Genomic DNA, 14,870 nt, shown 5'->3' with positions numbered 1-14,870 from the left:
CATCTGGCAGCATGCTTCCAAGCAGCGTTTGATCATTTCCAACACCCTTCACAGTCCCATAGCCGTGGATCATCAATTGACACACCAGAAGTTTGGTCTCCGGGGCCCGATTCGATGTGCGGGTCCACACAAATGTTAGACCGAATTTAAGACGACCAACCCCCACCCCCTCCCTGTAAGCCCATAGAGTCGCTACGCCTTTGAGGACTTCGGATCCTCCTCTCATCTTCTGTTCTTTACAAGGCGGAGGCGCAAAGTATGCATGAAGGAGTCTCCCGGTTGTAGACCGTTTATAATGGACCGCGGGAGCCGTGGACAGGGAAGAGCGCTGCTCCCTGTTGTCGTCGAGCTGGCCAATAAAATGGCAAATCGGCAAGGTCGGCGCACAACCGGCTTTGTGCCCGTGATACGCGTGGTTCCGAAGGGGAGCGCATGAGGCCGAAGGTGCCGCTGCGCTTTCGACGTGCGGACGGTGGGTTCCTTGCCCGAAAGGCGTATCTTGGGAAGCAGATCCGGTTATACGCCTGCGCCTTCCGCGCTCCGAAGCCGTTCTGTCTCCCAGACGCCTGCTGCAGATGGATCGTGTTCCGTGACTCAGCCCAGGATCTTCAGAGACAGCTGGAGCCTCGTTTTGTCAGCGGTTGCGGAGAAAGGATGTGCCGGCTGCGGAAGGCGCTCTCCAGAGTCCCCGGTCTCGCGGTTTGTCCTCTATTGTCAAAAACGAAGCAAGACATCCTTTTTTAAAATCAGAGACGATAGAAAGCCTAGCTTCACAACCCAAGCCCGTGTGCATTTTGGAATACAAATAAGCTCGTGCGACGAGTGAGCCGGTTTACCTCTGCCCCGCAAGTACAGGAAATGTGATTTCAATGTCAGCTGCTGGCGGTGGAGGGCCCATGCAGAATAGCGAAAAAGGAACGTATCAATTCTGACCTTGTACCAAATAAAGAGGAAACGGCGGTCTGCACCTCACAGTGATGCTTTTTCCTTTCTGCATTTCAATGGTTTTTCTTTCTCTTAAGTATACACACCTATATAAAGAGTCAGGTATAACACATTGTCCTTCATAAAAACGCCACATAGCAGTAACTTATCCATACTGCTAGAATTAATCGTTTAGCTCTGATTCTCGGTCAAAAGGTTACTTTATATTGTCTTTTAATATGAGTTTGTTGTATATGCGTACGCCAGCACTTAATAGAGATGGTGAATGCAGCTGACGGAATATAAATACATTTTGCATTCATTTATTTGCCTTGTGCTTTTCTCCAAAGCCGCTTGCAGCGTTTGGCTGTTTACCATTATTTATTCATATATACAGTATACGGTAAATTTTTACCGCATTGGTTCAGGGTAAATACCTGGCTCAAGGGCACTACAGCAGGAGTTGGGATTCAAATGTGGATCTTCTGAGTGCACCTCTCACCATTACGCCACCTGCTGCCCTGAAAATGTAATAAAACTACATTTGTTTACAGGCAGGGCCGTTATCGGTAAAAACCAAAAGGTGGCTTGGAAAGAACTTTGCACTTAACAAATAAATGAAATAGACAACTCAGTTACTTAAAATGCACTACGGAGCAATTGGTTCATGTGCTTTTCAGCCTCATTTATCCCTGAAACACTGTTACTGCAAGCGCATCCCTTGTACAAGCGGACATGACAGGCTTAAAAACTGGACACGCGAACACTTTACCATGGTGTTCTGCACACCACGTATGTGAAACCACTTTTAAAAATGCAGCATGTGTGAACTTTTGGGACTTATAATTTGCAATAATTGTCAAACCCATATTGAGAGCACCTACAAACTTTTTGACCCGTTGTGTATTTGAGCCTTTCAGTATTGCCCAAATAGCAGAAAAAAAGAAGAGTATACATTTAGATCACTGAGCTGGCAGTTGTTTTTCTCATCTGCAGGCTCCATTCTTCAGTGTCCATGTGGGACTCCAAATGTGGGCTGTAATGTCCTGGTAACCCCCTCGTACCCTCCCGCAGCCCCTGCGCAAACAGGATTTAGCGTGGAGCCGCGATGTGCCAGGGAGTATCAGCTTATCGCAATCCTGGTGTAATTGAAACGAGCTTGGAGCTAAAAATAGTGGAAAAATCCAGAGCTGACTCCCCACTCCCTAATTGTCCACGACCCCTGAGATTTTTGCAGCTGTTCCACACCTCTAATCTCGTAATGGCCGGTGTTTAAACACGGTTTCCAGCATTGCAGATGTTCGCATGCGCTGTGTTGAGCGCGTACCGTTCCTGGGCTGATGAACGCCAGTTGTCTTTGCTCTACCCCTGCATTACGTCTAAAGATGCTGCCTTTGCACTCAGAGGTTGCAGGTTCAAATCCCACCTTCTGCTCTGGTGCCCTTGATGAGCCACTTAAGTTGATAAACATTACGCAGCTGTATAAATGTGTAAATCACTGTAAGCAGCCTAACACTCTAAGTCCCTCTGGAGAAAAAGTGAAGCCAGATAAATTAATAGATATGATGTAGATGTGAAATAATGGTATCGAGCGATGGTCCTCGGCACGAGCAGCGTACCCCACGCTCCCTCCGATGTCCCTTCAAATTCTGGTGGCTCATTCCTTAAAACGAGTCAGAATTGCTTTGTAAAAACGCCAAACACAGATGATTCCGGAGCAAAGGAGCCTTCATTTTTCCAGGGACCAGCCTGCAAAATTCTGTGATGTTGCTGAAGGGTATTTGAACTTACATCTTACAGCACCCCTCACTTGGTTCCTTTTGAAAAGGTCTGCTCTGTATCCTTGCTTCATTTTCTGTAGGCTTACCTCATGTTCCTGGGCTGCAGATACGGACGTGGGTTCGAATCCGACTCGGTCTGCGTGCAGTTCATTCGTTCTCTGCACGTGTGTGGGTTTCCTCTCACAGTCCAAGGACATGTTTTAGGCAAACTGGTAGCAAATGAATAAATAGAAACGTAAACGTTAATGTAAATGAATACACGCAAATGTATGTATATTATAAGGCACTGCTGATTGCTGTGATTTATAGTGCGGAGGGTGATGTACATGTTTCCCGCTGATGGTTTCTGGTTTGAGTCTGTTTCCTCCCATCATGTGGGTTTTTTCCCTTTGGCACAAAGTTCATTTTGCTGCACGGTCTCATAAACTCTTATTGCTCTGGACCTAAATTTCCACCGTTTTCATGAATTTTAATAGGCTACCTGCTCACATTCCTTCTGTAATATACGGTTACGGTGAGATGCTCCCGTCGTTCATGCTATCGTTTCCTCCCACAAATTTCAATTGTGCCATCGGTTGCTCCCTGTTCAATCTTTGAGGGTCATTTATTGAGGCAAAGTGCTGCCGACCAAAAGGCAGGTGAAAAAGTGTACAAAAAAACCCAACAATCCAGGTTGCTTGTACCAAAGGGCCGTGTTTTTCTTCCCTCTTCTTGTTTGCCGCCACTCGTGATGGAGCGCCGCTTGGGACATTTGGGTCGCTGTCCCTTTCCAGGTGGACTTGCAGCTGTGCGGAACAAGAGCGGTGACACCTTGCTTGTTGAAACAAGAGCACCTTGTGCGTCACCGCCGTTTCGACTTACTCACATTCTGCGTTTGTCTGATGCCAGAAGACTTGCGTTAATGGAACCCAGGACTGCATTTCCTGCTAGTGAGGGAGACTGGTGCCCCGTTTAGCAGTGCTCAGCTGGGGGTGGTGGAGGACAGCTGGCCATGTGGGGGTTGTATCGCTTCAGCAGCGGCAGGATTTCCACTGCTATGACACGTCCCATAGGCTCAGTGTTAGCCCTCAGCCTGGACCCCCGGGGGGGGGGCACTGGCCTCGGGCACCACCAACCTCAGATGTTGCGCATTTCCTTAAACATCCGGCCACATGTGTGTCAAACGATGGGCCCAAACGCCCAAAAAGTCCATCTGAGGTTCACACTCCTGGAACAGGCTGTGTTTGCAGCGCCATCATTTGGGGGAAATGGCGCTTGGGCTCCAGGATGGGCGACGCCGCTGGCCGTGGTCCTGCAGAGAAGGGCGGGAACACCACGTGAGCGATGTGAAGCGCATAAGCAGGGGTAACCAAAGGAGCGAAAGGGAGAGGAGGCAGTACTGACAATAGTTTCCTCCTCTTGAAAGCTGTGAGAAATGCGTGGAGCACAAAAGTTGGATGCGAACTTCAGTCACTGCTTCCGCTGCACACAAAAGCATCTTCTGCCTTGAGCTTGTGGAGCGAATCAAAGCGTAGGTCGCCGCTCCAGCGTGATGTTATTGACAGCACAAATTTGAAGAGCTGGATAATGCAGCAGCGGAGAGCTTTATTTGCAGAGCCAAGCGAACAGGCAAAATTCTTTCAAAGACAGGGGTCTTTTATTAAGGAGGCAGGAAGTCCAGATTCTTAAGGCTGTGTATATTTTTAGACGCTTCACCGATGGTACATTGGAGAAAGTTTCAAATCGTACATTTTGATGTAGCGCAGCACAGGGTGCAAGAGTTTGCATGTTCTGCTTTAGGTGCTCTGGTTTCCTCCCACAGTCCAGAGACACATCTTTGAGGTGAAATGAAGACTCTAAATTGTCTTTAGTGCGCGTGTGTGTGACTGCTCTCTGACGGAGTGATGTCCCGCCCCTGACTCGCACTCTGTTTCTGGGATAGACTCTGGACCACCGCAACCCTGTTGGAGAAGCAGTCCCTGATAACAGTTGGATAGTTCTTTTTAAGATGAGACTTTAGCCTTCGCCCCCCGTTGACCGAACAACCGTACGTACGGAAAAACAAGCTAGTTACGATATTTCTGACTTTTTGAATTTGGGTAACCATGGCAACTGGAAACATGGACAACAACGGGTAAGGTTGATTGTATTTATGTGCCCAACTTATGTGGACTGATCAGATCATTCACTGTAGCTGTGATAACATGACAGATAAGAAGTAAATATGCAAACAGGTCAGTCGAGCCTGAAGGACAGATCGGTTCCGCGCTCCTGGACCGCCCTCGCAGCGTGTCCCGCTGAACCCGATACTCACGGTCGAGACGTGGTCGCGGTCTCCCCAGCTTTTTCCAATAAGATCCAAGACGACTGTTACTTTGCAGTCCCTGCAATGCCAGCCCCACCCCCGACATTAGATTAAAAACGACACCACAATGTTATGTATCGCAGGGATATAACTGAAATGTTATGAGCTGTGTTGCCTTGGCGTTTGCAAGCAGAGTATTTTATTGGCCACTATCACACCGCCCAGATGGCTGCTGTTGTATCAGATGAATCCTAACCTTTTTTTAGCACCCCGTCGCGTTTGGTTCAGAAATATTGTCACCATCTTTTGCACTTTTTGTCTTGAGTTCCCAGACAGAGAGAAATCATACATCTGATGGTTTTTTTTGAAGATAGTTCTGTTCTCTTAAGAGAATATTGAAATCTTTTGACATCTTATGCTTCCAGAGCTGTTGGTAATCTGGCTGGGGACTGAAGAAGCGCTTCCTTTCTAAACAGTCCAGATTACTGAAGCATGCGTGAGCATTGCTCGCTTTTGATTCCTTAGGCGCTGTGGGGCCGATCCTTTTTTTTTTTTTGGCTATGCAGATTACACACCTGTAATTGAGTGTATCTTAAATGCCTTTTACATTCTCCACGTGACCAAGAGGCGACCGTAAAACCGCAACAGTCCTACGGCTGTTTTGGGGTCACCATGCTGTTGTTGCACTACGGTTGTGTCAGGTCCAGCTCGAGAATTTGTTTGAGTACGATGTCCCGTTTTAGGCCTGGTCTCACTTTTACCACAAGGTGACACTTAAGATACAGCGTGCTCCTTTCAATGACACCTTGAGTGCTGCCTTTTATTTCTTGCATGCACTGCTTCCTCTGAGCAGGCTCAGTGCCGAATGGTACGTGGCCTAATGGCAGACCTAGGAGCGTACCGTAGTATTATTTCAGCGGTGCGCCACACCGGCACTGTGGTGCCGGAGCTGGGAGTAGTGATTTAAACGCAGCGAGAAACAAAGGAGTAGGAAGGAGCCTTTCATGCTGCTGTGTGAGCCCATGAAGCTGAGAGCTGGGTGCTTTTTCCAGACTGTCACATTAATTATGAACAGTATTCTGAGATGCTGCACTTCCGCAGCAGACCGCTAGGGGCGCCTCTGCTCCATTTTCTCCTTTCTCTTTTTTCTTCTTTTTTTTTTTTTTTATTTCCTTCACCGGCGCTCCTCATCACTTCAGTCAGTGCTGTAGGGGGGCTTGGGGGGAGCCAGTGGCGCACAGAAGCAGGAGGAGGAGATATGGGGAGAGCAGAATAATAACGGCAATAATGAGAGGAAGAGGCGAGCAAAAAATATATAACTGATTTGCCGGAGCAGCCGATGGAGACGATCTTCTTCGTCGCACTTCTCACACCTTCATTCAACCTTCCAGCAGCATCCTGGATTAATTGATCGGGTGGAGGGGACTTGCGGGATTATTGCTGTTCGGCGAGACTGCGGGATCTAAATTATGAAGAACTGCGAAAAAGCCGCGGCGCTGCTCCGAAAGCCGCTCCGCTCCGATCATCGCCGCGTTTTCGCTGCGCTGTTTCGCGAACGTGGAGCGTCTGACTGATCGCGCGACCCCCAGTGCGCGCGCGTCGCCGGCCGGCGGAGCGCAGGAGGGATGAGCTTCGCGTCCGATCGGGCTGCTCGCGCTGCTCGCGCTGCGGCGCCTCAACTTTGATGGTAAATATGATATTTTCTGTCTGCCTCGCGATCAAAGTTTTAGCCCCCCCCCCCCCCCCCCAAGTGTCGCGAACGGATCTGCGACGCTGTTGGCGCGAGCGCATCCCGTGTGAACGTGTATAGCCTCTTATTAAGGAGGAACAGGTCAGGAAACAGTTGAGGCAACAGAAACGAGGAGAAAAAGTGAAGGGATACTTTTTTCCTCTCTCTTTCTCTCTCTCTTTGGTGCCCGTTTGAAGAAATCCTGCGATATCTCATATGTCAATGTGAATAAAACGCGGGACGCAACTAGTTACAGGGTGTTTATTTGTAGAGAGCCGATGGACATTATACGGTGCATATTATTCCTTTCGCAGTAGTAATTTTTTATTTATTTTTTTTCTTTTTTTATTATTTTCCATAATTTCACCCGTACGGTTGCAGCGCAGTAGCCGTTTCGGTGGAATGTAAAAGTGTCGGGACACAATTCCAGCGAGAAAGAGGGAGAAAAAAAAGGTGGGAATTCATTAGAAAAGGGATTAAAATGCACGCAGAGCCCCGCGTGACGGAATAACGGCGCTTTGAGAGTCGTGCGCTCGGCGGCGGCTCCGAAGACGAGGCGGGTGGGGGGGTTAAATCCCCCTTCGCTTCGGACGATCGTACCGCTTTCTCTTCTTTTTTTTTTTTGCCCCCTGTGCCCGGGGTGCTTTATGTCCCACCCGGGCCGGGGCCCGAACACACAGCCTACCGACCGACCGACCGACCGACCGACCGGCAGAGCGTCCGCGGGAGGCGCCGCCGTGACAAAAGCGCCGTTATTATTGAGCCTGTAAAGATGCGGCGGCGAGTCCCTTTTTTCAGCCAGGGCTTCTGGTGGAAGGAGGCGCCGCACATGATCGCTGCTCTCGTTCCACTCGCTCGCAGTGTAAAGACGATGCCCGCGTTAATGCCTGTAGCGCAAGGGCTGCCGGTGAAAAACACCTTTTTGCTCTTCTCATCAGACACAGACAGTGCAGCAGCTGGAAGCTTCCCCACTTGCAGTGTAAGGGGTCCGTCGGTGGATGTGCTCAACTGTTTCAAGCGCTATTCCCTCTCTCAAGTGTCTGTTGAAGATTTTTTTTTAAATGATGCTGTTAATTACAGTGATATAATAGGTACAGTAGCTGTGTTCGAGCAGCACCTGCATAATTTACGTGATGAAGCGTTTAACAAAGACTCACATTTCCATTATTGTTGGCCTTTTTGTGCAACGCTGTTGCTCCAGGACTCTCGGAAGTTGGGTGGTTTGGACGGAGACTGGGTTCCTTTCGCTTTTGGGGGGGGGGTCGTCTGGGATTATGCGCTCGGACCCCTTCCCATCATACCTTTTGGGTTTTTGCTTCGTCTACAAATCGCAGTGGTTTAACAATAAACAGCTGCTCGCATCTGTCATCTGCATTACTGCTGTCTGCGCGAGACGCGTATCCTCATTTCCCACATATTGCCCACGCTGTGGAAGTGTGTTCGATGACACCCCGGCAACGCCGAGCTTCCCCGAGTGCGTCTGCTCATCGGAACTCTTCCGAATCCGTACAGAGGAGGGAGCTGCAAGGTCGTAAATAATGGAGCCATTTCCTCAACCTCTGAGATGCTTGCATCTTCGGTTCCCCCCCACCCTGATTCTGCATTCCACGGACGTGTTGTATATAGTGGATCTGTTTAAGAACACTCTGTGCAGCTGGCAGCATCACGATTGGTTGATCCAAGGGGGGCGAATTGAAAAAGTTTGCATTTTTAAGATGGCTTCCTTTTCGGGGTCGTGTCCTAACGGTAGTTTTACCCTTGCGTTATAGAATCAGCACTTTAATTTTCACCGTGGGTTCTCCGTCTGTCTGACTCACACGCTCGCTCACTCGCTCACGCACTCACACACACTGCGGTGTGCAGTCAATGAACTGGAAAGCAGTACAGTACCTGTCTTTTGCACTCATGCGCTCGGTAATAGAGCTGCTGCAATTATGAGAGTCTGGTTCCCTCCCACCCAACCTGCGTGAGTCACACAGTGCGTGACATTTTCCGGCGTGACGCTCCATTCCTTGAGAGTGAACAGCAGCCTCCGCAAGACTCCTGCGAAAGGTGAACTCCCTCAATATACAAACGAGTACCGCAAACGCTTCCTCTTTGGTTGTCGTGCCCTGTCTGTGTACAGCTCGCACTGAAGAGCGCTGGAACCTTAGACCCGGAGCAGTAGGCGTGTGCTTTTTACTCTGTTTCCCATAGTTGTAGGTGGTTTCCTCCCCCGTTTCTCACGAGACCGCACCAGTGACTTCTTGGCCACCTTTTCACCAGTGTGACCCGTCATGATGCCAGAGTCTAGGTCTCCAGCAGTGTGTGACGCCCGCATTAATGCTCCACACCCTTCCCTGCGGGTGCACTAATACCCTTTTCCTTGCAGCGTGTTATACCTTTTTCTGTTGTGGTTTGTACATTGATTTTCATGGAAGGCAAACATCCTGCAGGTTGCTCGACGTGACCTTTGCAGAGGCGTGCAAAAGTTAGTGCAAGATCCCATATGGGTGTCAGATTGCACTACTGAGGTTTTATTCTGTTTTTTGTACCGTTGTCGTTACCTGCTTAATGCCGGCTTCTTGTCTTTGTCCTTCATTTACGGTATGTTTATTTTTAACTAGGGAATTTGTCCTTAATTGGAAATGTACAAATGCGGTAGTTCTGTGTTCTCTGTATTCGACGGTAGTAATGAGTGCACTTATGAATGTTTAAAGGATACTTATATTATGGGAGACAACTGATGGTATCTGATAATGTGCTGTATGTGCTGTTGGGACAGCTTTCCTGGTGTTTGTAAAAGGACGATAACGCCCTAATGAGGTGGCCCATATTTAAGCAGGTATAAATGTGGTGATGTGGACGTGCCGGAGTTGAGCCTCATCTGAGGGACTGTCAGCTGTGACTCGCCACCCACGGAGTGGAGCTCTTTGTTTTGGGGACTGGAGTTGACGCGAGGGAATACCTTCACGGTAACATGGTGATACCGTTGTGGTAACCTTGTGCCCGCAACCCGTCGCTGGCTCCGTGCCACGAGAGTGTTTGACCTCAGAGCGTACTTGTCTCCTGGAGGAGCAGATTTTTAATAACCAATATAAAAAGAAGGACATGAGAGTCTCCCAGGGGAGCTGACCCAAGATCAGATCCTTGCCTTCCTCCTCCCTGGTGCGTGTCCTCCTAGTTCCTTCCCACAGAACTGTCCCCAGAAAAATGTAGTAACCGCTTTAATGGACTCTTGTTTCATTCGGAGCGGAAAACCAATCAATTCCATCGCTCCTCCTTTGTGAACCATGGCGGTTGGTGCCTTCCGACTTGCTGCCCTTCGATGCACGATCGATCGGGCGTGCGGGCTATGAGAAGCACGAGTCCTCGCCGGGCCGTATCTGCTGCCGAGTTCTCGCTTCTCCCCTGGACTTTCATCACCCCGTTGGCTTTGCGGCATGGCCGTCCGTCGAGCGGTGCTACCTGTGATTACTCTCCTGGAGCGACACGGTGTCCCGGAGTCCAATTTGCCGCCTTCCTGGGCCGCATTTTTCATCTGGGGAAAGGCGAAAACATCTGGCCGTTTCCACAGCCCGTGTCGACTAATGAGTAATGGCTTTAATGGAGCTCACCATGGAGCGACCGGCAGCCTGCCGTGGATCGCAGGCATCCGTTGGCGGGAGAGGTGTGCTATTGCGATCCACACCGAAGGAGATTCAAATGCACTGCGTGATACCAGCTTTCGCTGCACGTTATCTGATCAAGACCCGGACGCTTCATGCTGTTGCCACAAAGGGAAATAAATTGGAGACAGCATGCACCCAAAGGGCACGGTTTGAAAACAGACTGCTAAATGGAAGGTGCTGTTCAGGACAGCATTTGAATGTCATTCCTGTGATTCAGCTTTGAGCGGAATGCAACAGCCTAATGTTTGAGCAAACAGGAAGTGCTCTTGGAAGAAGGGTGGAAGACTTCCTGTGCAGGTCAAGTCGGCTGTTATTGGCCGAGGGGAGGATATCCTGTACAAGCCAAGTGAACATTTTATGCCACACGGTAGAAATCCTACAAAGTATTTATACAGGAGACAGCCGCAAACTGGCTAAGTGGCTTGAATGAGGGTAATGACTTGAAATAATGCACACAACGGAGTTGCCATGACAGATTAAAGTTGGGCTGCGGCACTTTCAGGATGGAAATTCATTGGAGGGTGTGGGCTGGAGGGGGCGCGCCGGTGCAGCGTGTTTGGACGGGTCCTGCTCTTCGGTGGGTCTGGGGTTCGAGTCCCGCTTGGGGAGCTTTGCGACAGACTGGCGTCCCATCCTGGGTGTGTCCCCTCCCCCTCCGGTCTTACGCCCTGTGTTGCCGGGTTAGGCTCCGGTTCTCCGCGACCCCGTTTGGGACAGGTGGCCTCAGCCTGTGTGCGTGCGTGTCGTGGGCTAGGAAAAGGACTAACGTCTTGCTAAAATGGCTTAAAGGCAGCCTGGCCAACAAACAGTAACACAGGTTTAGCACATTAGATGGCACTGGGATTTCTCATGTGCTTAATACCAGGAAAATTTATCCAAAGACACGTCCAACAGGATGTTGTTTCGAAAACAACGGGATTCAAGTACCAGTTATGTCTAGCGTAGGTCCCCTGTTCTGTGCCACTTTAGGTAACCTTCTAGTTCTGTTGACCTGCTACAGCTGTGCAGCGCGTTATTTGTTTTGGGGGAGCCTACAATGCTAAAATTCAGCAAAGTATAGCAATTCTCGACACCCAGCAATTGTTGGTGTCAGTAGTGGGATCAATAAAAAATAAAACAGGCAGGTAAAAGTACCCAGACACAACTATTATAATTGTTTATTTTTTAATATTATTTGTTTAGCCGGTGCCTTTGTGCAAAGCAAATTATGCGGCTATGTTAATACCAAGAAACCTTTGTCCTGGACGCTGTAACCTTTACGCTTTGTGCAAAAACATCAGCATCAAGCCCTGTTACGGTATATGGGATATGGAGAGCAGAATGTTTTGCTGGGGTTTTTCCTTTGGTGCACACATTTTATAAAACATATGAGTTGTTACTTTTAAATGTGATTGCTGCATCGGGGGGAGTCCTTTCAAATTTACTGTGACGCTTACCAGTTTGACTGCAAGCGCGGCCATCTCCGGGGCCTCGGCTCGGCCCATCTGGAGCCGCAGTGCCAGCTAAGCATATTGTCCGAAATAGTCTGAAGACCCGTGCCGTAAATTTACCTTGGGTCTTGCTGGAGGGGGACCGAGCTCGTTAAGGTCAGCCAAAGCATGCTTTTAAGTAAACTATACAGCATCGGAGCGATGCGCCGTGGGTGTCCCACGTTGGCCATCTATTTCTCATTTGCATTTTTGTGTACCTCGCTGTTGACAGCCTTAGCAAAAATAATGGTAATAATCATAATAATGACACGTCCGTTCTCCTCAGTGGGTTTTGATTATGAGCTGTTCAGTTGTTGGGGATGAAATGGGAAAGTGAGAATAAGTGCCTTAAGAGCCTCAGGGAAATACAAGGCTTAGTCTGGGACTTGAACCAACATCCTTTAGTACACAGGTGGAGTTCCTGAACCACGGTGCTCAAGTACCGGGACACAGAGCAGATGGCAGCCTGCACCCTGGTGCGCACGTGTGTCGGCAGCATGTAGGAGCCGCTCGAATCCTAAAACGCGCCGAAGCAAAGAGCCGTCTTGCACGTACTTTTTATGTCGACGCGGAAAACAAACGTGGAAAATCTGCATTAAAAACGAGGTTTGATGGGTTGTTGGGGAAAAAAAGAAGAGCTGATCAAAGCCATTGAAAATTGAAGCCCAACCAGTTTTTTAAGCAAAATGGCTTATTACGTGCTGTTTGTGTTAAACGTGATGAACTGATAGGAGACCTAAATTTCAACAAAGATTTTTTTTAATATATATATATTATATATATGTATAAAATAAATTTGGTACCCAGCATCGGGAAGCCTTTAATCTGGGCAGCAGCCTCTCGTAACTCCTTCCGCGGAGTAAATTCAGAGTGCCATAATTCACCTAATGTAAGATTAATACTTTCCACAGACCAGTACTGTAGCAAATAGACTGTTTGCTGACAGGATGTAACGCTTGATCTTTTAAGCTTAAAGTGGTATGGGAGGATTGTGAGTAATGGCAAATGAATTAGCCAGCCGGGTGTGAAAATGGTTCTTTACATACTTCGGGAGTTCAGCTATACACAAGTCGAAATATATTTTTTAGAAGTTTATAAAGAAGCCGGAGACGGAGCTCTCGGATACTCCAGCCGAAGCCTTTTTCCCAGCCGAGATGCCGAGCCCGGTCCGACCGTGACCGCGTGAGGTCGAACGCGATCGCGATCGCAGCGGTCCTGGGAGGTTGGGGGGGGGGGTACGTTTTAGACACCACGTTTTCTCTCTCGCCTTTGGCCAAGTGACACCCAGCCCCACCCGCTGAGGGCTTCTGGACCTTGATTTATGTTGTTTACTCCCCCAGCGCTGAGAGGAGCGTGCCGGACCTGTCCGATCGCCTCCGGCCATCTTGCGCGTTCACTTCAATTCGCTTTATTTTTATATCGAGGCCCTTCCCAACATGGCTGCCTCGGAGAGCAGGAATCGCTGCAGAATTTGGGGATCATTCTGGCCGGAGGCCATGTTGGCGTGCAGGTTCTCCCCGCTTAATTTAATTTGTCCCGCGCAATGCCGGGCCTGTGCTCGGCGATGGCCAAGCCCTTTATATCCTCTTCCCATTAAAATCACCTCATGTCGGCCCATCGCAGCCAGGTCATCAAGCAGCCAATTTCAGAGCTAAATATTTGGAGACCGAACTGCGTGTTTGTTCACTTGTGGCCTTGGCAACGGATGCGATGAATTTGCAGTGGGATTTTCGGGTTTTTTTTTTTCTCCTTCCCCGCCGTAACTCCATTGTGCATAATCGGTGGAGCGCACTGAGCAATTCTGCGCACTCCTGTTTTTTCGCGCCGTTATTCCGGATCGGGGTTGGTGTTCTCTAGTCCTGGCCGTTGAACTGTTGACGGAGCGGTGAAAATGTTGGCTCCGGGGCGACTCTCATGTCGGGTACACGTAGGAGATGTTGGCAGCCAGCGCCGGGGTGATATCGAACGCTTCGTGTGCGACCGCAAGGGTGTTCTGACATTCCTTTGCACCTCGCTTAGTGATGCAATGAACAATGTATGAGGAGTGGCGTGCGACTCCGGTCACGGAGGCCTGGGCAGCAACGGGGTCGCCCGAGGGTCCGGGATAGAGCGCATCGGTTGCTCGATTTAGACTCGCGCCACCTGTCCTTTGCCAGCGGTCGACAATCGCTTGAGCGACACCCGCACAAAGGTAACAGTACATGGCGCGCTCTGCAGTAATACCCCAGTAGGAAACGTGTAGGGCGGGTGGGCATCTCCGAAGCCCGTACGCAGCGTGAAAGGCGACGTGCCCACAGCTCGAATTGGATCCCCGATTGTCCCTCAGCTATTTTTAGCCATTCCCCGGGAAGAAGAGCTTCAGAGCGCATTTAGAATATTAGTTTTGCCTCCCATTGACGTGCTGTGAAATCTCGTGTCACACCTGTGCGTTCTCCCGCTATTGAACGTTGGGAAGATGTATTATTAGCGCGTAGTGGTTCACCGGGCCTCTGGGAGAGGGCTCAGAAATTGTACTTATACACGTGATGCTGCAGCATCCCACGTTCTACGTTGTGCCTTTCTTTGCACGCGGAAGAATGTCAGCTGTTGGAATGTCCATCGGGATCCCGCATAAGCAGACGTACCGGAGAATTTATCGAAGAGAAGCACCTGGTTATGGTTATGGGGCAATACAGCTAAGTCATTCTGTGATACCGGATTTCCGTTTGGCTGTGTGAACATCGACAGGAAGACAGTCAGTCCACAGACCTCTTTTCCTCCTCCATCGAGATCTGCTTTCTCTAATGGACGCGAAAGTAGTGTCCTTATAGATGCGCGGCAGACAAAGCACTAATAACAGGAATAGCGGGCAGAAGCAAAAGCAGCACTGCAGGCCGCCTGGTACCATTACGAGAACCTGAAACGGCGCATTATTATTTCAGGAAGGTGGTCTGTCTGCAGATGTTCCTGTCTTTGCAGTGTTAGGGGTACATTTTAATTTTCTTCCAATTCTTCAGTTTCTAAATGGCGGGGGCCTCCAAGGGTGTGTAGGAG

The 14,870-nt window shown here is 49.4% G+C and overlaps 1 protein-coding gene across 3 annotated transcripts in view; it reads left to right on the top strand.

Annotated features, from left to right (window-relative positions):
• The window catches only part of LOC108921745 (neuroligin-1-like), a 190,186-nt gene that overhangs the window by 61,509 nt on the left and 113,807 nt on the right, over positions 1-14,870 (top strand). Inside the window, exon 1 of one of the 3 annotated variants that reach the window (XM_018731408.2) lies at positions 6,253-6,676. The exons of the other annotated variants lie outside the window; for them this stretch is intronic. The gene's annotated coding sequence lies outside the window, so the exon portion shown is untranslated. Of the gene's footprint in view, positions 1-6,252; positions 6,677-14,870 lie in introns of those variants that run through there. 3 annotated transcript variants of the gene reach the window in all.

The sequence above is a fragment of the Scleropages formosus genome, chromosome 25 (genome assembly GCF_900964775.1).
Source record: "Scleropages formosus chromosome 25, fSclFor1.1, whole genome shotgun sequence".
Taxonomy (NCBI): Eukaryota; Metazoa; Chordata; class Actinopteri; order Osteoglossiformes; family Osteoglossidae; genus Scleropages; species Scleropages formosus.
Note: the sequence above shows the minus strand (reverse complement) of the source record. Positions and strands in the feature narration are given on the sequence as shown.